The sequence below is a fragment of the Xiphias gladius genome, chromosome 1, assembly GCF_016859285.1.
Source record: "Xiphias gladius isolate SHS-SW01 ecotype Sanya breed wild chromosome 1, ASM1685928v1, whole genome shotgun sequence".
Classification (NCBI taxonomy): Eukaryota; Metazoa; Chordata; class Actinopteri; order Istiophoriformes; family Xiphiidae; genus Xiphias; species Xiphias gladius.
In genome coordinates this window covers 19682452-19710358 of record NC_053400.1, presented here as the reverse complement: position 1 = coordinate 19710358, position 27907 = coordinate 19682452, and the positions used below count along the sequence as shown (strand labels likewise).

The window sequence follows — 27907 nt, the reverse complement described above, 5'->3', positions numbered from 1 at the left end:
CAACAAATTCAGAATAAATTCTACAAATAACAGATGTTTGGAGAATGTGCAAATTTATATGAACATGAATAAAACATGGGTGCAGACTAATGCAATTTAACATTTATAAATAATTTAATGAAGGGTTTAAGTATTACAATCAACAAATATATAAATTATTAGCAACATGATAAGAACTTTATGGGTTCCTACAAAAGGTTATATAAAGCTACACTTGTAAAACTAATATGTTGTTTATAATATGTCAAACTATTACCAATAAATAATGTGAGATCTGGTGAAATATTGAAGGAAGAAATGGGTGTTTGCATTGAAGAAGGAAAAGGATGTGGGGTAAGGTTATTCATGTGGGCACAGTAGATGTCAGTGCATAGTTCTTTTATTAAATACCAGTATGAGTAAACAGAAAATCAATGTATATATTGATCTATTAAACTGATAACACAGTTATCTGTATCTTATCATGTCACCTGAAGATGGGGTTTGTTTACTTGTCCTCATGCAAACACTGAAACAATACAGGATAAAAGTCATCCCCGTCCTCAATAGATTGGTTTCTTTGTATCCCATGACATCAATTGGATGCTTTTGCCATGTGCAACATGTGAATAACCTAGCAGAGTTGTCAATGAGGACAGTCTCTCAGTGCCTTAGAATCTGCAGACTAATTATATCTATCAAAAGAAGGTATGAATGTCACCCATAGAAACACTTGTGGCTTACAGATAATTGCATACTTCTGTCTTGGCAGGGCGTACACCATAGAAATGGTCTTATTTGTAAGATGCGGGGTAAAGATGACCGGCAATGCAATAAGTGAATGTGGTAGCTAAGCAGAGTAGTAGCTGTGACATGGCATTATGGGAAATTACACTTACTGTGAGATTACATAAACCACTCACCAAGCTGGAATCCAGCTCCTTAAATTAAGAGAACCCATTTCACCCATCAGACACAGCAAGGTAATGAAATAGCAGATGAGAGGTCTCAAATGTAATTTTCCATGTGGAGTTCTTTTGTGCCGTTATCTCGGAGGGTGCAGTAATGATTCTGTGAATGACTTTTGTGCACCCCATAATGGCCCACAGTAGTTAAGGCCACAGTGTGTAAAACTATAATTACCATGTGATTTCAAAACTCAACATTTTCAGCATGTTATAAAGACATATCCTGGCCTTTGTATAATTATAACAGCAATGTCAAAAGTGTTCCATTCTGAGAAACATGTAACCAACTATGACCATTTACAGTGACAGACGTTTCTGAAATTCCATTTAGTTTCTGTCATTAAAACAAATTAATTACCTCGGGAAAAGCATGTTTATGGAATGAAGTCTTTGACGGTAGGTCTTTGAGGACCTTGGGATGCAGTGACAGGGAACAAAAAAAAAAAAAAAAAATTAACCAGAAATCTATGGAGATACTCTTAGTTTATTTAGAAAGCTTTACTACTCAAGGTAAAAGTGAAGCATGCAGCCACTGTTTAAAATAAATTAAAATCAACAAAACAGATGTGACAATGAACATGAGTCCCAGCCTTTAATTTATAAAAAGGCATTTTTGAAGCACACACTTAACCTCCTGAAATTTCATTTGAGAATAGAAAATGGGATGGATAGCAGGGAAAATTTAAATTACCATCATTTTTGAGAGTCATCTCAAAAACGTTTCCAAGCAGACATCAGTATGTAACTAAACTATGCAAGAATTTCTCGACAAAATTATTGATTCTGTATTGGATTTTTCTTTAAGTTTCATGAATAAATCTACAGCTTTGGAGTACATTTGAATGAATAAACACAGTTTTCAATACCAGTTTCCGAAGCTCCACTGGAGAGGCTAGAAAGCTTACTTATGCTGCTTCTTTTATTGGCAGTGGCCTAGTGTTTATTTCATGCCTCTTTGAACCAGCAGGCTTAGGTGCCATGAATCTGTCTGATATCATCCCACTCAAATCCGAGGCCTGGATCCCACCACCCAGCAACCATCAGGCCACTGTGGGATCAATCTTTGTTTGCCAGAGAATGGGATTGATTTACAGGTTCTGTTAAAGCAGCCCTTTCTACCTGCCTTAGACTGAGAAACAGGTAGCAACAAGATGACCTGGACAACATCACATATGTCAGCTGCCCAGAAAAGAGGCATAGCTAAAGGTCTTCCACTCTGAACAACAGAAGGAAAACTGACTGTAAATCTAAGAGACAAAAATGTCTCCTCCTGAGGATACATGCCTGTCCTGCCAGTAATACCAAATTATATAAAAAAAAATACAATTTACCAGGCAAACATGAAATTTAATGAAAGCTCAGAGGACATTTGCCTATCAAAAATTTGCAGTGCATTCCATACAGCATACGCCCATGTCACAGTGGTGTGGAGTGCGAGCGGAACACATAAAGCTCAGGAAATTAAAGCTGTAAATAAAGGTCTGTCAGATAAAGGATCTCCTGACAGTTATGAGAGCAGAGCAGGCCGAGGACTGGCCACTGGCTCATTCAGGACGCGTGCGGATGGGCATGAAAAAACAAATCACAGTGATGAGCATGAAGGCCACCATTTGCATTTGGCTCTGCCAATTCACACTGACTTCCATCTCTTTTCTTCTGCTTCTCTAGCCATGATTTATCCCCTTAGATACCTCTTTCTTTCTTGCCTCATCTCATTCTTCTTTTCCTCTCCTTTCTTTTTTCCCCTGGCAACTCCTGCATATCACACTGGTCTCATCTGCCATAAAACAGCTTCCTAAGCAGCCGGGTGAAATTAATGTGAAATTAAATGTGAATTTTTTTTGCTGCTTACCAATTACATATGATGTGACTTTATTTTGGCGATGACTGTGGATGCATGAAGAATATATTTACACACAAACATTCATGAGATATTATCATTAATACTGTAGATATGTAGATTTGATGTTATACCAACATACTGCCTAGCTCGAGGAAGATGAGCAGTTTCTTTTAATGTCACTTATTAGTTATTTATACGTAAAGGGCAGACTGCACAAAAATCTGACATGATCTCCCTTAAAAGTTACATGGTTAGTGTTGAGAAAATTCTTCATTAATCTTGTATAGACAGTAGAGACCATGTGACAATATAAATTTTAGTAAAGGGACCATTTAAACTTTTTAACAATGTAAGTATTGTGGACGAATTGTTACTGGTAACCAAAGAAATTCTTCTAATTGTAAATGTGTTTTTTTCCAAAACAAAAGAAATGTGCTACAACTATTTAGTTACGGGCTGTTTGTCTTTTCAACCTTTTGGCCATGTAGAGTTTCAAATTACTTGGATATTTCTATGTTAACTGTTGGCACTGACAGAAGATCAAGTCAGTTATGTGAGAAATAATTAAAAACCTGTGAATTACTTGTATTAAAGCTGACCTATTTACTACTAAGGAATATGCTACACTACTGTATACCAGAGTATTGGCTTGATCACAAAAACATAAGCAAAACTAAAGCTAAATTAAAAAATCTTTTGCTTAACATTGCAACAAAAGAATAAGACACATTTTGCCAAGTTTCTCTTTTATCTGGTTCAACAGTGGTATGAAGAGGCAGTCTCTCTATCTTGGAGCAGGACACAGAGATGGGAGGATACAAAGATCCTGCAACAGTAGCAGAAATGCTACAATGACTTTTCTATTTTTATGACTTATTGTAGTTCATCAAAAAAATGAAAAAAATAAAAAAAATAAAAAAATAAAAATCAATTTCGTAATCAGTGCACAAACCAAACACAAACATTAAGTTATCTTGACTTGTATAGCTTACTGTAATTGGAAATTTTTGGGCATTCGGTGGGTAATGAGAAATAAGGATCCAAGGCTGATATTTTTTGTGAGAAACTAAGCAATTATTAAGTTAGACACTATACTAAGACACTATGTGCAGTCTTCATTGTAGCCAATGTTGAAAACTGAATTTAGTCCATGTTTTCTTGAATATTTGTCCATGAGGAGGCAAGAATTAACTACTTAGAAAAGTCATCATCATCATCATCATCAAATCACCATGGTTTGTAAATAATAATTATAATATTAAAATAAAAATGTCCAAAAAATTTGAATGTTGCAACAGTAAAATGATGATAAAATATCAGTCTATTTTTCTTGTTGTTAACAAATCCCATGAAAAGCCAAAAACCAACAATGAATTGATCCTACTAACAACTATTGTCTGTGTAGCTAAATCCTGATAGATCTTTTTCCGCTGTGCCATAGGCCTCCAATGTTTCACAAAATCAAAAAAACATCTGTGAAAATATATACAACCGTGTGTGTAAAATACTCAAACGCACCAAATTTATATTAATCTCCGGCTGAAAACAGTCAAACAAATGCAGTATTTGCTTCTGTTATAGTAATGGTCTCTGCTGTGTTTTTTTTTTTTTTTTTTGAAAAATTAAAATATATATTTGTGACATGTTTTGAGACATTTACGTCTTCAGTAGGAGTGAATGTGCTGGGGTTGAGCCAGAGGCAGGCTGGGGAAGTCAGAAACTATATAAGATGGAATAACACACCTTTGGTTTTGGTCTTTTCATGCTTTTTGGACTACATATGGAGCTGCAACAGGTAACAAAAAATCATTTGCCAACTATATTGATAATTGATTAATCATTTTGGTTTATTGTTTTTTTGGTGTTTTTGTTTTATTAAAGGAAAAACACCAAAACTCTCCTGCCCCAGCTTCTCCAACGTGAATATCTGCCGGTTTCCAGAGTCTTCTATGATTTTAAGCTGAATATGCTTGGGTTTTGGACTGCTGGTTGGACAAAACAAGATGTTACAACATCACCTGGAATCAAAATAACAGTAGTAGGTAGATTTATTGATAATAATTGTTAGTTGCAGCCCTAACTGCCTATGCTTTGAAAAAAAAAAAAGATGGTGATGTAATTATAAACCAACAAGAATCCTTGTTGAAAATGTATACAATTTGGGTCTATTAAACAGACTAAACAGAGAAAAAAAAAAAAGTTTTGACAATACAGCTCTCCATTGCTGTGTCCAAGCTCAGATTCCAAACTAATTCACCGGGCACAGCCTGAATATTAATTTTGGGAGCTTACCCTCCAGTCTATCTGTGCTTCTACTGAATCCAGGGCACCTTCAGGGCAGAGAGAGCCTGCCTGATCTGTGTCAGCCATGATAACAACACAACGACCACTGATGAAAGGTCTTGTGGGAATTTATTATAAGCAACGACTGGGGGATACGGTGCCAGAGAGACTGAATAACCCACATTTGAATACAAGCCGCAAATTATACACAGTTTCAGTAAATGAAGTGACTGTGTGCCTTTGTTCCATGGGTTGCTTTTCACTAGTGGGAAGCTGAACACCACTACCGCTACTATGGCCACCAGAGACAGGAAGTTGTTGAAGCCGAGATTTCCTGCTTTCATTGTGGTTAAGAACTCAAAATGTTTATAGTGGTTTCAGAAACTGGCTCATCTATTGATTCATGGAGTCCATATTGCTCTTCATCTGTGAGTGATCATGAGGCAGCTCATTTGTTTGTCTTTTTATTTAAAAAAAAAAAAAAAAAAAAGGGAAGGAAAAGTACATGTCCCAGCGTCTAAATAACTTCTAACACACTGCACATCAATAATAAGTGGTTAAGACCTTAGGTAGTCTAAATGCCTTTTTCCAGTGCAAATGATTGAGACTGCCATATGGTAAACATTATAAGACCCAATATTAAAGTGGTATGACTTCAAAGGGTGAGAGAAGCTCAATCATTTCTGTAAACCTAGTAAGGCTTAAACAGGACTTGCTCCTCTTGAATGAATAGGCAAAGTCTGTTACTACTCGAACAAAATGGGACTAGACTTAAACAAAGGCTGTCTTCCATAAGTATGCACATGGAGAAACAAAAAACTGTGTTGCACCACTAAGGTGGCTGACAAGGCCAAAGTGCATTCAGTAGCTGGCAGTCATTTTATGGCTGCAGCACTGAAGCAGATTTACTTAGATGACGTCAGTGGCTTTGAGCCAGCTTTTCCTTTTTGGTGGCACTCTCCACTGGCCTCAGTGGGCCCTGCTCAAACTGCTGAGCAGCAGCACATACTCTAAAATTCCCTTTCTAGACCAGGGTTTACCTCAGGGCACACACAGTCTAGAAGCCTACAGGAGTGTCCTCTTTTAAAAGCGTGCTTTGACCGCGGAGAACTCTGATGTTTTGATGTGACTCTACACCTGCCACACATCACATCTAATTACACAACTAATGACTCTGTGTCCAGGTACAATTACAGATCAGATTTTTTTTTCTAGCCCAGAATTTACATAACAAAAAAATGATAATATTGTCTTTAATCATTTCAATTAAAATGTGGGACACATAATGTGTTCACATTCCCGTGAGGAATTTAACAGGCCCTAACTATAAATAGAGAACATGGCTTAATACACACCACTTTCCCATTCACTTTTGGACCTCACTGTACATTTGTATTTTCAGTCAGGTAAAGCCTTTATTTCTAAAATCCATTGACTGTTCATCCATGTATGGTATGGATTAATGCCCGGAAACTGTAAAAACTGAGAACTATCAAAGCCTTTAACTGATGACAGTAACACGTATCAGCTGAGCCATGACAACAACAACATCTAATCTAAGTGTTAACAGAGGTGCAACCCACATACCAAAACCCAAGACATAAACAGACATTTTTCCCTTTCGAATCAGCATAACCTGTCTCTTCGGCTGTGCACCGAACACTAGTAAACACAAACGAGAGCTTACAGTAAGATTTACCAGATAGATATGACCTTAAATGCAACTGGTGACTATTTCAACTTTAAGACTTTTGTATAAAATCTACATTTAAATATAACCTAAACCTTGAGCCCAAATGTACTGTATGATTATAGTTCTGTTTACATCAGAACTCAAGTAGGACCCAAAAATAATTTATTTCAAACTAATACTAGTCAAGTTAAAAAGCTATTTTTTTAAAATGAGATTCAATCCTGAGAAAATAAAAACGCCACTGCTCTAGGGCAGTGGAGCACACAGGTGCTTCCTTCTGGAGAGTGTATCAAAGTCCTTACAGGCACGTCTCGCCACTCGGCAGCAGTCTTGGCAACACCCCAGGGCAGTTATTTCAGGCTAACAAGACCAGGTCCCTATCTATATGAATAGGGAGAGAGCCATAATTTCACTTTCAATGGTAACGGGAACATAAAAGCTGCAAGTATAGAATCACCAGTCACATCTGGTAAAAACCACTTAAGAAAGTTTTTGGCTTTGCCACAAAATAAGGTTTAAAACGCTTTTTTCCCCTAAAGCTTAAACTTCCACTACGCATGCACAAAGTTTCACTTGCATCAGTGCAATAACACCATTGGCTTGATATGTTTCCCGTGCGGCTGTTATAAAGCAGACGATTGGCTTTTGGGGGGAAGGGGCGGGATACGTGCCATACAACCGCCATCTTCAGTGTTTCTATTCAGAATGCTCTAAGTTGTTTGTCTCCTCTCTTATAACACCTCTGTCTGTCTCTCTTAATGCGCTATTAATCAAAACAGAACCATTAGAGGTTGTTTTAAAATTTAAGCTAATGATGATAATATGAGTGGCTAAAGGGGACGGTTTGGATTCCTTCTGTGGTTAGTCTTCGCTCTGAGATTTTAGCATCGCTGAGTGTATCAGTGTATCCTTGTCAGTCCAGGAAACTGTAGTTCCTAGGCCCAGACAGATTTGGGTTTCATCCCTATATTGTTCTAAATGAAGAATGTATACCCCCAAATGCCAAAAGTAAACATGATCATATTTTGTCATTATTGTATGCAAAGACAATTTCAAATTCTGTGTCATTGCAAAAAAATGGCAAGGGCTTTAAATACATGAAAATTATCATGGGAGAAGACTGATATGTGTATACAAATGATGCCCGGCTCACAAGGCCCCATCCCTGGTAGGCAAAGTCAATCTTTGCTTTGTTAAAGCAAAATAAGAATTGATATTTGCCATGTTTCCTCGTAAAGCACAAAATGAGCAAATTCATTTGACAAATTTTCGGCCAAGATACGGTGTTCTGAGAGTCAACAACCCTTAAACAACACTCAGTATGGACAGCAAAAGAAAAGAACAGTCTCACTTTACTCCATGAAGTAACACAGTCCAGTGTGTGCATCACAAAAGCACATTATTCTGTCCACACTTCAACAGATAGACTACACTGTGTGTAGTCCTGCCCTCAGACCTCGACATGGGAACAAAAAGGAACAAAACCTGAACGAACAATGCATTAAAGTTACACATCGTCTGTGTAGCCACTGAAGCACTGTATCCACAACAGCACAAGCCTCTCTCATTCAGATATTTATCAGCATCTGCTTAAATTTCTATAGATCACAATATGATGACATAATTTAAAAAAAAAATTTTTATGAGTCTATTTATTTTTTGCTCATTACTAATTCCACATTATTTACAAATAAATACCAATTTTAATATACAGAAGGATCTGCTTTGTGTCATCATAGCTATGAACATGTTTATATAGTAGTCTCTTTAACAAACCACAGGTAGGTAATGCTTAATGTGCTGTGTTATGCACCATCAAAAAGCAGAGTGAGTTTGGAAACTCCTCGTTTCAGAAGTAAAGCCTGATTCAATCAAACAAAGACAACATCCTATTCTTGCACAAATGTTATGCAGGCTTCCATCCAACAGGTCCACTGGTTGCATAAGCTGAAAACAAAGCATCTATTTCTACCCCTACTTTTTTTCTTCCAAGCAAGCAGATTTACACTGTGACATGTCTGGGGTTACGCCTGACTGCATTCAAACTGTTTCCTGGAAATGACAAAAGCCCTTTCACGTTAATTAAATGAAATGGTTTGTGCATCTTCCATGTTTTGTTTTTTTATCTCTTTATTTTCTACAAAGTTACATAAAATGTTCAACAGTAGTTAACTGTAAAATGAAAAAAAGAAGCATATTTTACAGTATGAAAGCAGAGAACTGCAGAGAACTTGTGCACTCGACATAACCAGCTGCTTTCACATTAAAAACATGAAGAAGTGGGAGGCTGTAGGTGCTACAGCCAAAAACTTCTAGTAGTAGTGGAGATGGAAAGTGGATTTTGTTCAAGAACCTCCTTTGAAAGCTTGTACAGGTCTTTTTTCACCCCATTGCTCAGCTGTGTCACTTCTGCTAAGCTTATTATAACACAAAACAGCAACTTTCATAAAATTCATATTCTAGAGAGGTAATTAGTTATTTTCCTAAAGCTGGTGATGACAGATCAGTGTGAACAGACAGCTGACTGAGATACTGAAAAGCAGAACAGGAAAATCGAAACATAATAAATTAGGTGACGTGACACGTATTATATAATCCTTGGCTAAATTAACGAAGTATATAGATACTTTGATTGAATCACAGCAGCATATCTGAGCTGTGTAAATGGTGACCTGATGACCTGACTGGGCTGTTTGTTCAAAGCGAACCAAATCTGATCGTTTACTGCAGCAAATGTTCAGTTAAGTGTCAGGAGGAGAAAAAAAAAGTGGAGAGTAACCAAAGTCTGGCACAAAGGGGAAATCTCTCAGTGTTTGGTGCAACAGGGTTTACACCCACTTCTTAGGCTACCTTTACTGTGGCTAATGAAAGCCTTTGGCCTTTCCTCATCCCTGCCTTCGCATGATAGCCAATGTAATTTAAAGTCCACAAAAAGGTATGTGGAGGAAATGATTGTGAGGAGTAAAACTTTGTGACACACACACTGCTGGCCTACAGTTGGGGGACTTCAGTTTTAGCTGAGCAGGCATTTCCCAAAGTAGAGGGAGGAAAAGGAAAACAATGAAGGAAACCCCCAAAAAAGCTCCATACCGTCTACAAAGCAGCTCTAAATTTACATAAATCAGCATACTGCCTTTCAGATTACCGGCTACCTTTCCATTTTTAGTAGGATCATCTATTTTAAAAACGAGGGAATCGCAAACATCAATTTAAGCTAGTTCTCCTCCTCAACGACAACCAAAGGACAACGTTAGGCCCCTTTTCTACTATTTAAAACACCCAAAGTAGCGCCATAACATGAAATGAATACAGTTTAGTACATTGTGTTTGTCAAACTGGTAGTTTTTGGACCCAAGTTACTCGGGGAGGGACAGAGAGGAGCTCTAATCCACCCTGCAACATGAAACAATAAAGGAGTTTGGGCTAACCTTTCCCTCCGGTTCAGTCGGTGTCGTTAGAGTTACAGTAACAACATGGAGAGCAGCACACAGACTGGTGAGATAAGTGACAAGCAAACATGAAAAAATTTCTACTTACACAAAACTTCGATGGCGATTTTAAAAAAAAAAAATTTTTTTTAAAGGCACCGTCAAACGTGTTGAAGCAACAAGTCTCTCCAGCGTTTTCTTCGCGGTGGTCCGAAAATGCTTCGGTGAAATCTCCAACAACTCCCGGCTGAGCCAACTACGGAGAGGAAAACAGCAACGATTTCAACCGTCATCTTGTCCAAAAAATGTTATACGTGCAGTATGTTTTTAGTTCATCCTGAATCCCACCGGGAGTTTCTGAGGATCTGAAACTGGGTAAACGGCATCTGAGGCTTTCATAGGGGCGTATGGTCAGGCTTCTTTTCAAAAAATGTGAAAAATGTCAAAGATTTTTCGCTGCTATGTCAAAGCCATAGGCTACAACAGTGAGTGTTCAAAGTGAGCATCCTGTTGCAACAGCGACCAGAATCGGCCATCTATCTCAGCGATGGAAACAGACGACATAACGTTACTTCACGCCATGGGGTAAACAGTAAACACCTAAATTAAGCCAACATTTTAATAAATTGTACAGTATTTCCAAAACACGCAAACTAAACCCCCCAGAAGTCCACAACCAGTTTGAATACCTGCAACTACCAATGAAACTTACCTCGTTATTGATATCTCATATAAAAATGTCGCTTTCTTTTGGTAATGTGATGTTACTGGGTATTTTTACTACTATGTCAAGTTATTCTGGTGTTTCTGAGCCAGCCAGGAAGGTGTAGGTGAATCGCTTCGCGCACTGACAGAGATGTGAAGAATGCTCGGAATGAGAAGAGGAATGAAATGAACGCAAAGAGCGAGTTTGCGCCGGGGCGGAGCGAGAGGTGGCGTCATTCCGAGCCCAGCAGCCAGCCTGGGCAGCAGGCAGCGGCGGGGACTGGGAGGGTACTAAACATCCCGGGAACTGACGCCTTCAGGAGCACCACGAAACTCCGAATTTACAGCTCCGCGGCCGCGAAGCCCTCCTTCAACAGAATCGACCCGGCTACGCTTTACCAATGCGGAGCAAAGTCACCCCTGTGACCCCCTTGCGAGGTTCCAGGAGGTCGTGGGGCCAATAGCGTCTGTACGAAGTGACCGTTCATATTTATTTTCTGAAAGTCGCAGAGCTCGGTTAAAGGACACAATAGGACCACAACGAGATGCAAACGATCCCAAGCAGAAGGCAAAACAAACACAAAGGTATGCAAAGTGACTAGAAAGAGATGCAAAACGATCACGAAGAGACACAAGACGACAACAAAGTGATGCAAAGTGACTAAAAGGGGATGCAACTACATAAATTAGAAGAAAAAATCCAACAAAGATACAAAAACTGATCATAAAGAGAAAATTCTGTAAGAGACACAAAATGACGACAAATGACACAACTTTAGTTTCAGTCCTGCGTGGGAGAGGTGGGGGGCCTTTTACTTGTCTGTACCCATTTTCTCATAATCCGTCCATGACCTCAAGCATACCAAACCCGTGGCTGTGCTAGGCAGCTCCAGAGGAGAGGTTGTTTTTTTTTTTTTTAATAATAGAAAATGTCTGTGAATATTAATTAAATAGAAAAAGGCATCATGAAATAAATAATCGTGAGAAAAAATTGTGTAATATAAATAAATGAAACAGCAATTTGTTAAATAAATGAAGAAATTATTAAATTCAGATCATTATTCATCATCCAGTTTCATAATAACTAAATTTTGATGGATATCATTTTTATTTCACAATAGATATTTTATTTCAAAATGCACTTTTTCAAAAGTCTGTTTTATTTATACGTTTTCCACAATATATTCATTACATTATTTATTTTATACTTATTATTTATGTGTTTAATAATTAACTCTATGAAGCTCCATATGTCAAAAGCTGGATCCATATGTGTTTTGGCCTTTGACCAAAAATTAAACCAAATTTCATCTCATCATTAAAAACTGTGACAATGATATTTTGAGATATCCTGCTTTTGTTCAATAACAGAAAAATAATGTAGGAAATTGGTATATTAATTTAATAGTAATTCATAAATGTATTCATATGGTGGCTATTATTGTATATAATCACATACGACTGACACATTTGCATCACAAGAGATATAGGTCATGATTGGTAAGATTTCCATTTTACAAACATTCATGACATCTCAAGACACTATTACTGCACTGTTACAGGTGAATAGCTCACCACAGAGCGACAGCTGTATGAAAAATAGTGTGCATTTCATTTGACAAGGGACATTCATGTTTATTTGCTGAACAAACAGTTCTGTTATATGTAGTTAGTGCATAGTGAAGCGAGATACTTTCATCCCCAGCTGTAATTCTCACCTGAAGGTTGAAAAAAAAACAGTATTTGTTTCAAAAATGACAACAATATCTCTTATATAGTAGCCTACATCAATACAGTATACAGTTAGATCAAGCTTCATAAGGCGTGTGGTTGATGTTTAAATCTAAATGTTATCCTGTAAGAGACTGCTAAAATGAGAAAATACCAGAGCACACAAATTAAACACTTTATACTCTCATGGCTCCTATGCCGGCCGTCATTTTCCCTCAAGACGCACAACTGTCTTCTTAATCACTTCTTTAGTTCATTCCTTATATCTCTGTTCAGAGGTACAGTATTTTCTACAGGACTTAAAAGCAGCAGCTGACTGGCCAAATTCAAACAGGAGAGAGAAGGGGAGTGTTGAAAGTAGGCCTTCATGCAGATTGGGTGTGGGGAAACTTGTGAAGTCATAACCATCACCCTAAACATACTGTGGCCTCCAGGTGGATATCATTGTAAGAATGGAAATATAAATGGAAATACAAATGGATTTTAAATTCTTTGAAATGCATATATATATATATATATATTACACACACCAAAAAGAAATCAGTCTTCTTATATTTCCAGAAAACAACTATTGTCATAATATAAATGTAATGCGCTTGCTACAAGCCAACACTTCAAGTTAGCCGCATGCATTACTAGCACTATTTTCATACCTGCTATATTCTCAAAATGTATGTGCTTTCAAAACATTTTTTAAAGGTAGAGTTTGCCAGATTTACAAGTGTGAGTTCAAACAGTTATAGAAACAGTTATAGAAAACCCAAAGACACAACTGTGGTCCTGTCTGAACAAGTCATCCATTAGAAGCCAGTGTTTTGACACCAATCCTTCAAAAGACAGGGATCTATGAAGATGAATGACTGCCCCTCTGAGGACATCCATCAACACCTTTTAACACCTGTCTGTGCACGTTTAGCTGAGACAGAAACACATGGAGGTTTGTGATTTAAATTGGCTTTATACAGGATCATCTTTCAGTAAATTTTTTACTTTTTGTCTTTTTATTCAATGATCTGTTAAAAAATACACTTCATGGTATAGTTTACCAGTCCCCACTTTCAAAGTAGTTGTTATTAAAACACTTTGTCTATTCTTCTGGGTATTGCATATTCCCTCAATAACAAATTATTAATCATCGAAAGGCAGCTGTATCTAGGACGTCTCCAGTGCGAAATGTCCGTTTCTTTTTTCCCAAACATTGCAGTATGTAACTCCAGGTGCTTGGATGAACAGTGGTAACATTCCTTAGCTGACAGCATTTAAAAGCTATATGTTAAACATAATCTTGGTGTATCCCGAGAATTCTTGTCACATCCGTCCGAACTGAAAGCAAATGCTCTGATATGAGAAGTCTTCAGTGTCAGTGTACGCAGCAGAAACCGCATTTTTTAGGTTACTGAGCCAAATGATTACTGCTAAATTATGGATATATGAATTCCTGATGGTCTTATCTCTGTGCTCACTGTGCAGCTATTGTATTTCATCATTCCTGCATGTTGTGACGAGAAAAACCACCAAGCTGTTTATGCCGCAACAAACAGCTCACCCACCAAGCCAACCCTCTGATGACACTATTAATCAACAAGTCCACCAGCCTAGATGACCATCTAGGTCATTTGTCCCCACCCTTGGACACGACCCATAGGAGCGTACCAGCGGCAGGCATACTGCACCTTCGTTGTTATGGTAACGTTGTTAAAGACACAGATGAGGTTGTGGAACCGTCACGGTTTGGTTAGCTTTAGGCACAAAAAGTACTTGGTTAGGTTCAGGAAAAGATTGTGGTTTGGGTTTAAATAAGTACTCCCTTAAGGTTGGAGGACCTACATCGTCATGGTTACAATAATAAACAGACAGTTAAGGTTTAGGAACAGTCATGGTTAAAAGAAACAATCGACTATTGGTTTCAAACAGGAAACAAACAGCAGTGTCCTGTGTCAAGGCCTGTTTATTGTCAACTCATCCACCCACCCCGACCTCCCCCTAAGGTGGACTAACAGTCGGCAAACAACAATCGGCAACTATGGGTCGTAATAAGCTGCTTGCACAGACGACGCATGGGCTCGTTTTTTTTTTTTTTTACAGGAGGACTGTCTCCCATTAATGCACTGCCACTCAAATGTTGTGTAACAGAATGTGGCCACAAGAGCGGTCTAGGCTCTAGGATGGGTGGCAATAGGCGGTGATAAAGGTGTCAGCAGGGAATGAACAAATGAATGCGGGACAGAGTCGGAGAGTCATATGTTCTAATGCATGCTCCACTTATTAGAGAGGAGGCCGAGGTCCAGGCCACTGTAAATAAGCAACACACCCCTCAGCTTTGTACTTTAACACTTAAAAAGAAAAACTAATACCGTGCCACTTTGAGACTTTTCCCAGCTCTTGTCAAAATAGTTCATTATTTTATTTATTTATTTTATCATTCTAAGATCATTTTGTATATGTCAAGTATCTACTGAGTTTGAATAGTGACTTGTAAGAAGCATACATTTGATTGTTATTGGAAATATTTTAAGTATAAATCTAGCTGTTATTTTAAACCCCTGGAAACCTATTTGTATGCAAATTAGTTTGACATCAAACTGCAGTAAGATTTACCTCTGTTGGGTAATTCATCTTTTCCTTTTTGGGTTATTGAGCATGTTGTAAAATCAGGCAGATAAATTCACTGTGTACCAGTTCAGGGTTTATATTTGAGGGATTTGTGGCCCAGTTAAACTCTATACTTCCCACTTTCTGTGCAATAAGTACAGTTTTTTTTTTTTTATGCAAGAATACTAGCTGGTCCTTGATTTAGTGTGAGGTCATTTGATTGAACAAATTAATTCAAGAATACACAAAATAATAAGTCCAAAACTCAAATAGAAAAGGTCTTCAAAGTAGATTTTAACACAGGAGCCCCTTCCAGACAGGACCTCAGTTTTCAAAACAAATCATCAATTCAATATTTAAAAAAAGAAAAAAGAAACCGAATACTTTACATAAAATGAGGAAGCAGTGGTATTCTAGCTGTGGAAGGACTGAACTCAGGACCTGCCTTCTAGACTATGTCCTCCACAAAACTTGAAGGCCAAACGTCCATTAAACGTTGTTCAGATAGTCCTTGTAAACTTGTTAAGTAAAAAATTTCCGAGAAACACTTTTAAAAAAAAAACCTTTAATACATTCCTTATTTTACATTTTTTGCTGCACTTAATCAGTGTAACTAATGTGGAGGTTAGAAATGACAGCTATGATGTGGTTGCAGACATCATTTTGGTTGGTGTCATGGCACCCCGACCAAAGCAAAAGTGAAACCTAGGCCATGCATGTTGAGACTACTCCCACATTACTCTGACCTACACCCTCCTGTTTTGCACTCACACTGCACTGTGTGCCCACAAATGGCCAATTTTTTTTTTTTTTTCCCCAAAACCGAACAAAAACAGGCTAATGGGCCTGACCCTGTCATGAAACAGCCTCACAGTCGTTCAGGAATAACACTGTAATAACAAACACTTTCTATCTGCACAGCAGGCTGCAATTTTCAGGTCCTTCTGTACCGATTTGATTGCCTAATAGTACCCTTTACCATGAGTAACTAATGAGTATGAAGGGCCCAACACCAGGTCATGACTTAGGACGGTGCTTTCTCTATTAGTGACAGCCTACAGTATGTGTCTCCTGTTATTTCTTCCATTCGTAGTTAAACTGGATCACTGGGTTACATTCCCTAATGAGTCAAGAATTGATTTATGCTCTGTAACTGCTTCCAAGCACGTCTCCATCCGAATACTGCATATCAACCTCAGCAAAGATTACCTGTGTACGGAGTAAGATGTGCATTAAAATGTATCATGCATTGCCTCATCTGAACATGTAAGTCATGTCTAGTTTGCATGTGGCTACTGATGTTTAAATGACAGCTGCGTGCAGTAGGTTCCACCCGTCTCGAATCTAATTCTTGCGTAGTCCATGGGTCTTACCAACCAAGCTTCTTTTTTATGCTTTTACACATTTTTTACCATCACAGAGGTTCAATGTAACATCTCCATGCTGCACGTGCAGTATATGTTTTTGTGGTCCATGCTGTTTAGATCTTGCCATCTGCAAACTCCCTTTTCCTAAAAAATAAAAGCAGAACAAATTCAAAACCCTTTTGTATAATTTATTTTTTGTGTGCAGAACTCTTTCACTAAAACCTTCACTCTACTGTGTCGCTTTCAACATTCATGCTATTGTCAGCTGAGATAAAAATGCGTCAGAGGACTCTTTTTCAAAAGCCAGTTTGGGAGCTCGGGGACACCGTATGTAATAACAGCTTAATCATTAAATGCATGCTTCAGAGAACACCAATCAGCTGTTCTGAACCAGTGAAGCTAAAGTTTCTTCACTGCAGTCCTCATTCCTGACTCCTGGCTTGATAAGGTTGGTCTTTGCTATGGCATTGCTTTGATTTGAACCTGCTGCTCTAAGCCTCTAAGGGAGGCCATGGTGCAATAGAATTAGCCTGGTTTAGTTCATTTACCTCAAACTCTGCCCTGCTCCTGCCACTGCCTGGCCTGGTCTGGTTCAGCATGGCCTGCAACGTCCTCTAATCAGATAGCTGTAGAAGGCCAGGTGCTTCCCTGGCTCTCTGGTTTGACTGCTCAGCTGGTCACACTGATTCACTTTATTTAGAGATAAGAGAAGGACCAGTGAGGGCCACTTACTGGTTAAATGAATAGGAGTGGGGAAGCCCACATCCCAATCAACATACTATAGCTTCTAATTATTTCATACACTGTGTTTGTGTTTAAGTGCATGCGTATTTTTTTGTTTTGTTTTTTTTAAAATTCATTTAGTATGAGCAAATGTACCTGAACAAACCCAAGGTTGTAGCTTTTTACGTATGTTTCAAAACAGCTTGAAGAATTTCTTTTCATGAACGAGTAGATACCAAGAGAGTTGTATAAACCACACATGAATGAAACTTCAATAGTCTGGATTTTTTGTATGTTCTACACATAAAAATACCTTGTCAATTTGACATAGTTCAATTCAAGATTGTTTTCATTTAAGAACTGATAGAAATTTTCAAAGGAACGGCCCCCTTGTGGCAACTTCAAAACTTGTTTTCTGTTTCACTTTGTTCACATTCCCGCTTGCATTTAAGTTCTTCATACATGTGTTATTATATGATTTGTTTTCAAAAAGCTTTTCACTTTGTCATATATCATATACAATATGACATATCATAACATCTCCACTTATTCTGTCTGCTCAAGTTTCTATTCAGGTATTTATTCATTTATATAGATACTTTTCTAATCATTATTTGTCATTCTGATATTCGATTGCAATCATGCAAAAAAAAACTTTAATAAACTGTTTTAAACTGGAAAAGTCCATATTTTTGAACACAAGCCAACTGACAGAAATGAGCATAGTTTAAAAGTTCGTCAGCAACGTCGGGATGAATATAAAGTTATAAAAATGAAAGACATGTAGACATGTTACTCAGGCAGGACTAGAATAAAGATAATGGGGCATTTGCAATAAATAAGGTAAAATGCAATGGATACGAGGGTTTCCAAACAGGCCCAAGGTGACACAACATCTCATTTCTTGTCCCTTCTTCTTTCATGTTGGCGCCTTTTTTCATTGTTCCTCATTGCCTCACTGAGCGCTGACCTTGAAACACATGTATTCCTTGCATTCTGTATGTACTGTATTCTACAGCCTCTTTTATGTAAAAGCAATAGCATGGACGGGAAAACTTTATGGATTTTCACTTGTATAGCCAACTGACAACATAGGCCAATGAATAGATACAATGAATAGGCCAATATTTGTGCTCTTCTCTCATGAAGAAGAAGCCATTATAAATCGCATATAGAACAATCAGAACATTATTACAGTTTAAAGTGTCACTGTGGTCTAAGCTGCAGGGAGAGAGTTAGCGCGTAAAATCCAAATTTATACATCTACACTGTTCTTCTTCTAACCCATAATGCCAGTGAGCAAATTATCTTCTTTTTTGGATTAAAAGACTTGTTTTCTCACTGGCTTTAGGACACAGTAGACATATTTTTATAGTCTCATGCCATCTGATTGGGTTTTAAAAAGATGTTTTGTTCCTAGAGCTGCCTCATGATTTTCTGTCTGATGATATGTGACTATACCACATTGACCCAATTGTTGTCCCATGAAAAAAATTCAGTGCATTTATTACACAGCATAAATTTGAATCCCATATTTAAAAAAAACAAACAAACAACTCTGACAGTTTTTATTGGGTGATTGTACAAACATTCATTAGGGGCTGCAATAAGTTAAGTCATGGAATTTCTAAAGATATGTGACGCCCACAGGAATTCTCACTATTTTTCCAGAAAGCTGATGGGTTTGGAGGCAGGCTGTTCACACAGTTTTATCTGATACTCTAAACACAACCTGCTTCGGAGCAGGTTACCCACCCTGTGGAGGTTACCATGGTGATCTACGCTGGTCAGAGTGAAAGCGCCTCTCAAAGTCAAAACACCATCTTGCTAATCAAACTGTTTCAGAAGGATTTTGGAGGGCACTAACTTTTCCTGGTCTCATGATGCTGCTTCACTTTGGTCACGATGGTAATGTTTCCTGTACTTGGACCAGATTACGAGGATTGGATCAATAGGCGTCCTCCAAACCGGCCATCTCTGGGAATACTAAGCAAAAATTCCTTCATGGCCCTATTACGGACAAAATTACTGCCTTCAAATCAAAGTGAACAGTAATGAACAGGACTGCAGTGAGCTAAAACAGAATTAATAGACCCAAAGTTTGTTGATGGGATGCCAGGCTTTCAGACTGTCACTTTCCTGCCCATTATAATTTATTTTATGATAAGAAGATATAATAAATCTCTGTAGTACAACCAGTTGCCAACCACTCTGGCCATTATACAGGACTCCATTAAATAGCAGGTAGGTCTGTGGTTGACCATCAATAGTCCTAATGGATGAAAATTACCTTTTCATGGTGCATTGTGCAGAAATGTACGAGTGACTGGTCAGTGTAGCCTATCACGTTCAATATTTCATCACTGCAGACTTGATGAATATGAGGCAACTTTTGTGTTTATTTTTATACAATAATGAAATGACATATTCCTGTTCCATATTTCCTGGCATCGGAACCAAGATACTAGTAATCCATTTATTTCTCAATACACAGTTGAAGACTAAAAATATATTTTATTTTGTACTGATCTAGTTTTTTTTTAATGTGAATAAATGTAGAAACTTAGATTCTAATCTTTGTAAATTCTGTACATTTTGCCCGCGCTACCTCATTTTACTTTATGTCACTGTGTTTCCCACTTAATTATAATATGTTTACACCTTATTTAATTCCAAATACGCTGCACTTGATCTGCTGATGTTGCATGCACCCGGTTTCTTTTTACAGATGCCCTAAGAAGCTCTTTGGGCTCCAGCATGTTTCTGTGCGGGATTACTATATTTTCAAAAAATGAAAAGGGACATAGTATCGTACTGTCATTTTTTATTTTGAGAGGATTGACATTGTGTGTAATTTAAGCGACAACAAATGATACATTTTACATATAGCACTTAAAGTGAAATTACCCATTGCAATGTGAATGGCGCTGTCCCTTTTGATTAGACAAAAGGAGTGAAGCTCCAGTGTGATCTAGTTCATGTAGACAACTCCAGATTCTGCCAAACTCTCATATGAAATACTCTATCATCACCACTCACGCATACAGTATCCAACTGTTTATGAAAAAAATACAAGTAAAAAGGGAAAATACTGTACATACTGTTAGGAGAGCACACACGTTTACTTAAACTACATCCACACTCTACACAAATGCACTCTGCAGTACTGTATGAGGAGGTAATAAAAGAAAATATGAGAGAAATGTGTCACTTGATGAAACTGAGTTCTAAAATAATCCTCACAAATGCATTTTCATATATCTCAGTATGCTGCTGCAGTTGTTTGAGTTTTTTTTTGTTATCACATTATTAAACAGTTTGCATACCTGCTGGTTGCCTACAAATCTCTTTATCTCTGTGGCAGCTGACTTTCCTGTTCAGTGGAAGGTACTGCCAGTAGAACACAGACATTAAAGACAGATTATTGCATAACCAATGTTTAAAATGTGATTATGACCAGATGTGCACGCAGATTGTATCTGAGGCAGAGGATTTTGTGATATCACACAGATGCATGTTTTTAGAGCAGCGCTTTATGTCCTGCCATCAAAAAGAATCAGTGCACCATCAAATTTCTGCCATCTGGCAAAAAATAGTTGGACCTACGGTATGATACAAAAAATTCAGAGGGAATTATTCCTGCAAAAACCATGGTTTTACTTATCTACTTATCTACTACTTATGTACATAATTATTATAAAGGCATATGGCTTCAAAAGATTGTAAAACATAATTCTAGCACACAGTCTCAGCCGTGAAATAGGTGTATGTTAAAAAAGAAGAGCATTACTAACCAAAGTGTGTTCAAAAGCAGAAAGAGCAGTGATAATAATGGAGAACATAGATAACATTTGATATATTCTCCTGTTCTGAAGCCTTAGCACAAATCAATAACAAACATATTCAGCTTCCTCAAGCTGTAATAGACAAAAACTACTCATCTCCAGTGTCAGCCTTGCCAAGCTCACCTTTTTGTGTTTTTGTTGGGTGTTTTTCTTAACTGCTGCCAGAACTGCTGTTGTCCTATAAAAAGGACAGACAGGACCATGGTGTTAGCATGTGCAGAGGCTTATTTGATATGAATACAGTGGTATATAAAGGAAGATACAGGAGTGTAATTACAGCTAATGGCTGGAAATGCTCCTGTTCAAGACATCTTGGCTTATGATGTCTGATTATGGGTGATCATTTTCTGCTTTTTGGTGAAAAAGCACAGCTCCCAGGTCCTGGGTTTTACTGATGATAGTGGTTCAGAACAATGGGCTATTGAAATGCATTGTCACTATCCCAGCTTAAATGTCAGAGTATAAGGCTGGAAAGAAATCCAGGTCTCAATTTCTAGTAGCATCTTTAACCAAAAGCTGGTATGATGCTATGAACTGGAACAACCCTTAAGTAGCATTTCACCATCGACTCAAACATAAAATATATATACACTGTAACTACTACTGCTCTCTTCTTGTCATTACTTTCCTAATTATGACCTGAAATCCTAATGATATTTTAAAGTGGATCTGACACAGATAAAAAAAAAAAACAGTCCATGTAATGACTAAAGGGAGTGTTAGGCAGAAAAACAAAACAGCAGGGTTGCTGAAACCTCAGTAGAGAAAATGCAGTATAATAATGTTAAAAGGGAGTGCTACGGTAATTATAATAAGTAGAATACATTGTAGAGTACTTAACCGAACAGCAGTGTTGGAAGAGGTATTCAGGACTTTTACTTAAGTAAAAGTAGCAGTATCCCATTGAAACAATACCCTAATACAATTAAAAGACTTACACTGAAAATGTTACTTCAGTAAAAGTGAGCAAGTATTATTAGCAAAGTCTACTTAAATAATCAAAAGTAAAAGTACCCAGTGCAGTAAAATGCCCCTGTGAGTGTTATAGTGTTACACATTGTTGGATTATTTTTACTGATGCATAAACGTGTAAGTAGCATTTTACTTACTGCAAATGTGGGGCTGATTTTAAGTATTTTGTATACTGTCGGGTAATATCGTGATGTGTACCAATGTGTACCGATCATATTTTGCAAGCTCATCATATGGTTTGTGTGTAAAATCTTTGTAATCTAAGTGACAAGAAAAAATATATAGCAGTCAAACAAAGTACAAAATGTCCATCTGAACTGTGGTGCATTAGAAGTAGAAAACTGGTATGAAATGGAAATACTCAAATACAACTCAGGATCATCTACTTGTTTTAATGCACACACACACATGAGGGTGCTACACGGGTTACAACATGGCAGCTAAACTATAATATACAGTATATAAACATTCTGATGAAAAGAATTTTGATTTGCAGATTTCCAGAGTCCCATAATCCAAACTACCTCAACTTCAGCAGTCAGTCTGAGTGTAGTTCCCTCCAGAGTACTGCTCATAAGTCAGTCTATGTATGGCACTTAGCCATCTGTTTGAAACAGTTAAGAGGTTTCAGAGTCACACAAAAATGAACGAAAACTGAAAATTTCCCTGAATGCAGACACAAGCAGAATGAGGAGGATGTTAATGGGCTTTAAATGATCAATCACACAGGAATAGAGGGGCTGGATATTTAAGAGATAGGGTTCATTATTGTTCAGTTTTGACTTAAAGGGGAACTCCACCGATTTTACACATCAAAGTCTTTTTACAGGTGTTTGGGAGTATTACTTTGTGTGTGAAAAAAGGTACATATAAAACCTTTTGTGGCCAGGCGACGTCTGATAAATTGTGATGTCGGTTGAGTCAGCATCAGTACTGAAGACTCTGAGTCTGAAAATGAAACTTGGAATTCGAAAGAAGCGAGTTTCCCAGACCTCCGTAGCTGCTCATCTCTGCTTGAGCCTAGCAGCTTGAGGCTGCGTTAGCCGCTACTAGCATAACACAGCCGAAGCACCAACCAAACTGTCGGTGGTCACGTGGCATCTTGTGTAATGTTGGCGCCATGAAAGAAGGCAGAAGGACAAGGAAGAAGAATGGATGAATTTAATAAGACAACATCTCTGGTCGGGCTGAATTGATTTTAATCCTTTTTCAAACTGTCCATCATGAGTCCGACAATGTTATAGAAGGACGGGGCTAAATTGGTGGATTACTCTTTAATACATGTTAATAATCCAAACTTTAATTCAGCACTCGCAACACCACGAATCCCTTCAAAGAGAGATGGCCTGAAAGTGTGCGCCCAAAGTGTAGACCCCATTTGTACATTTAACTGCTTTGAGACTACTGAGACACACAAAAGACGCAGATCTCTCCAAGAAATCTGGGAGGTGGTGTCATGCACGAGGAGCCTATGGCTGCAGGCTTTTCATCTGATGGATTTGTGACAAACACTTTTGCCTTTCAACTTGGTCCTACCCACAGTTCATCTGAAGAAAACTGAGTCCTTAAAGGTGGGGCTCAGCAGAAAGCAGAGGAGGTCAGACTGGGGAGTGTTTGGCCTGCTGGGGAAGACGGAAGGCACCCGTGCATGAGTGTGGCTGAACACTAGTGAACACTGGCTGGCGGAAGGCCACAGGAAAAGACTGACTGGGAGGCTGCTGAGTGTGGGCTGAGGCAGGATACTGGCACACCACTAACAGGCAGGTAATAGGATTAACAGGCAGGAAAAGAGGGGGAAAAAATCAGGTTGACAACGAGGGAACCTGCCAAACAAAGAGAATGACTTAGATGCTGCCTTAAAAAAACTATTTACACAAGTTAGCCCTAGTGCTAACCATGTAGCCACACCAGATAAACGGCCTAAATTAGCTACTTTTGCTGTGTGTGTAACGTTTTTGTGGCAGTTCGTTACGAAGTGAAACCAGATACAAAAAAGTGTATGGCTCTTATGAAATAAGCTGAATGGACTGTATTCGTGTTCAGATTTGATTTTTTATCTTTTTTTAACTACCAGCGGTGGTGCATTTTTGCAGCCATTCTGCCAACAGTTTGTTACCATGTCTGTTGTTCTTTTTTTTCACCAAGTGCGAGACATCAGCAGAGATGCCTGATCAGCCTCCCAGCATGTAGAGGCAGTGTAATCCCTGTAGTGTCATACTCAGAAATACTTTCATTATCTATATTTACATGGAAGTCTTCATTGGACTAAAAACCTGAGTGTGAGCCCTGTCACAATAAAAAAAAGGTCTCTTGTGAACTACTCATAATTTGGTCAAAGACAGAAATTTGCGACCTAGATTTTTTTATGAATGACTATTTTCTCCCCCACTTAATTAATGTTGTGGAATTAAAATGTTCTCAAGATAAGATTCATCCCTTTCTCTTGGGAAAGCATCTGTAAATAGATGACATTCACAAGTTCACAAGTACAAAAGCATAGGAGTGAGTTAAAAAATAGTATCTAGCAATATAAAGCAATAAAGTCTAAAGTCTCTGAGAAGGAAGATTAAATGCTTTTTTTAAAATCTCGCTTTATGTTAAATAAAAAATGGAAACACATACACTGAATGGCAGAGGAGGACATCTAACATCCCTCTAAAACCCTGAGTTGCCTGTATGATGATGATGATCTGTCACAGTTCTAGTTAAGCTGATTTCTGTTTCTGTCTTTACAATTCATTTACCAGAATAGTGATTTAGGCTTTTCCCCAATTCACGACATGTGATTGTGTCATGAGAAACAGCTGCTCTATATGCAGCTGTTTCCAGGAATAAAAATCCTCCAAACTGATGACTTTTATAATTCTGGAAGGATTAAAAGATTTAAAATATCGAAGATTTAAAATATATCCCTTAGATTTCACCCCAGTATAATGAAAGTGAATTGAATTCATGAATTCAAAAGCAACATATTGTAAATGAAACATAAACAGAGAAAATCATAAAAATTAACTATAAAATACCTGGGCACAAAAACAATCTTTACAAAAATGAATTAAACCCTGTAACTGACAATCTGGGGCAATGTCAAAACATCACACACAAATTAGCAGAACACTGAACACTTACAGACAAGCTGCAGACACTCCATTTGAGCAGGTTGATGGATTTCAAAGGTTTGGATAAAAGCAAAAATATGAGGGATTTTCCTCATGTTGAAGGCTCGTGGTGTTTGTACTTAGATTAGATTTAGATTAGATTAGATGCTTCCCCACTGGCTTTTAAGAAATGCAATTTCAAAGGTTTGTATTATGCTCTGAGCGCTGGTTCAATTCTGAAGCAGCAGCATATGATTTGTTCAAGGATCTTCAGCAACATTCTTCACTTAATACATTCAGTTCATAAAATGTACACTGTTGATTTACGGAGTGATTACTGAATACTCTGTGGCATATTTGCACTGATGCAAAATTAAGAGGGATGAAATTTGAAATATGCCACTGAAAAAGAAAGGATTTTTAAATGTCCATAATTTTTCAGCTATAGAACAACAAAATTCAAAAATCGGACACATACTGTAAATAAATCATGCAGTGTTAAATGAAAGCGAAATAAAGCTTTATACTTTTCCTTTGACCTCCAATAAGTTTTTTTAAAAAAGGAAAAAACTTTTTATTTTGTTCTTTAACCACTTGTCATCTTATAAAACTGAGTAAAAAGCATGGATGCAAGCCAACTTCTTTAAACTAAACAGCTCTAAATCAGAACTAATAATCATCGGCCGAAGATCCCTCATAGAATCCACCAGTAGCTTCTCCCTAGCAATCGACGATACCACTGTTCTCCCCTCCCCCCTTAACCTCGTTCCCCCCACGCTTTCATTCAAACACCAAAAAAATAAAAAAAATGATCGCCTGCCTTCGACCTTCTCTGTCATCCTCGGCCAAAGGAACACTCTCTGCCCAATTTCCCCCAAACATTTTCAATTTTCCTCATGCGGGTATGATAATGATATGGGGGAGTGCATGTACATCCAGAGCAGCAGACTTTATTATTTTATCACATGGACAACAATTAAAAAAAAAAAAAAAAAAAAAGCTTTTCTCCTGTCTTATCTACTGATTTCATGCTAAAGGAGAAGAATCATCTATTCTTCTCCTCTAACATCACATGCTAGTTATATAACATATGAGTAAAGTCTGCTGGAGCACCAAGACGAAATTAGGATATACAGAATCTTTGAGAGTTTGGATTTTGAATAGTATTGACAGACTAAAGGTGATATGAAAAAGTATATCTCTGATTGCCTTTCAGATTTTGTGCACATGAAAAACAGTACTGAAAAACAATATACTGTACACTACGTGACTTTTCTTGCCCTGTGATTGTGATTGAAGACATAAAAAAAAAAAACAAGACATTTCCTTCGTTGCTGCTGTCTGGTCGAACGGGAGCTTGATGTAGACAGAGAGGAGCCTCTCCGACCGGCAGCACCGCCAGCCTTAAGACAACACACAGTGTTTCGCTCATTTGTCCGGCGGGGCCTTAAATGTATTTCTCAGTGTTCTGTCATTTTGTATGAGATAGTCAGATAAGATCTGAGTGGCTTGTTATCTGAGACTTATATATTAGTTATAGAATGACATCAGCTGCCATTGGTCCTTTTCTTATATTTGTCTGTATGAAACAGAGCTTCAGAGCATCAGTTCGTCTGTGATGCTCTGCTACGTGTCCGTTTCCACTGGCATTTTTACCATTTTTAATTTTACGTTATCCAACAGTGTTTCTTCTCAATTGATTGATTATGTTGAATATTATGTTATAATGACTTCTTAATAGCCATATTGCAAACTATCGTAAGTATGGGGCAAATCTACTAAATGACAGCTGTGTATTCTACTTTGTGTTGTAAAGAGGATAATTTTCTCCTCAGAGGAAATGTAAATGTTCAGATAGATTATAGATTATTTACTCCGGCAGCCCTGCATGTCTCCTCATTTTTGGAGATTTGTGTTTGACTGTTTAAAAGGGTGATTTGCGTGAAAGTGCTAAAGTAATGACATTATATTTTTAGATTCATCTCGTCCCAGCTTTTCTATTTTGTCATCAACTTTCACAGCTTCTGTAATTTCAATGCAATTTCAGGCTCTGATTGCTCTGTTGCTTGAATGCCAATCCCTGTTACTGTATAACTTGTTTTCTGGTCTACTCTTTCTGCACATAAGGAAAGGTCATTTAATAAAAATAAAAAAAAACCAAGACAAACAAACAAACAAAGAAATTAAAAAGTTACAAGGGGTCAGTAAATGGATTGCTCTGCGCAGAGATGCACACACAACAACGTACAGGGACTTCTGCTTCTGCACGACTGTGTTTTATAAAACAACACTTCACAACACTGCACCACTGTGCCGTGGGGCAAAACTAAAACCTTTTTTTTTCTTTTTTCTCTTGAAAAATATTCTGTGTCCTCGTGCCCGCGGACATTTTCTCTGAAATTAGTCAGAGCACCAGCTTTGTGTTGAAATTCTCTCTCAAAATTAATTGAAATATTTAGTGTCTTGCCATCGTGTTATTAATAAAGCTCCTATCCACAGAGGTGTTTGTGTAGGTCTGATGTGATTACAATCGGATTTGCAAAAGAAAAATTCATTAAATGAAGTCTCCCAGGTGAGCCCCCTTCAGCAAGTCACACATAAATATTCCTGCCTTTCAGGCCTCTCCGTTCATGAAGAATATCTGAAGTTGTGAACGTGTAAATGTGTAATACTCAAATAC

The 27907-nt window shown here is 37.8% G+C and overlaps 1 long non-coding RNA gene across 1 annotated transcript in view; it reads right to left on the bottom strand.

The window, feature by feature from the left end:
* LOC120791528 overlaps positions 1-11140 on the bottom strand; it is a 29491-nt gene extending 18351 nt beyond the window's left edge. Inside the window, exons 1-2 of the long non-coding RNA XR_005707694.1 lie at positions 10907-11140; positions 10304-10450 (exon numbers count right to left, since the gene is read on the bottom strand). This is a non-coding gene — a long non-coding RNA (uncharacterized LOC120791528). The remainder of the gene's footprint in view (positions 1-10303; positions 10451-10906) is intronic.
* Between the last annotated feature and the right edge of the window lie 16767 nt (positions 11141-27907).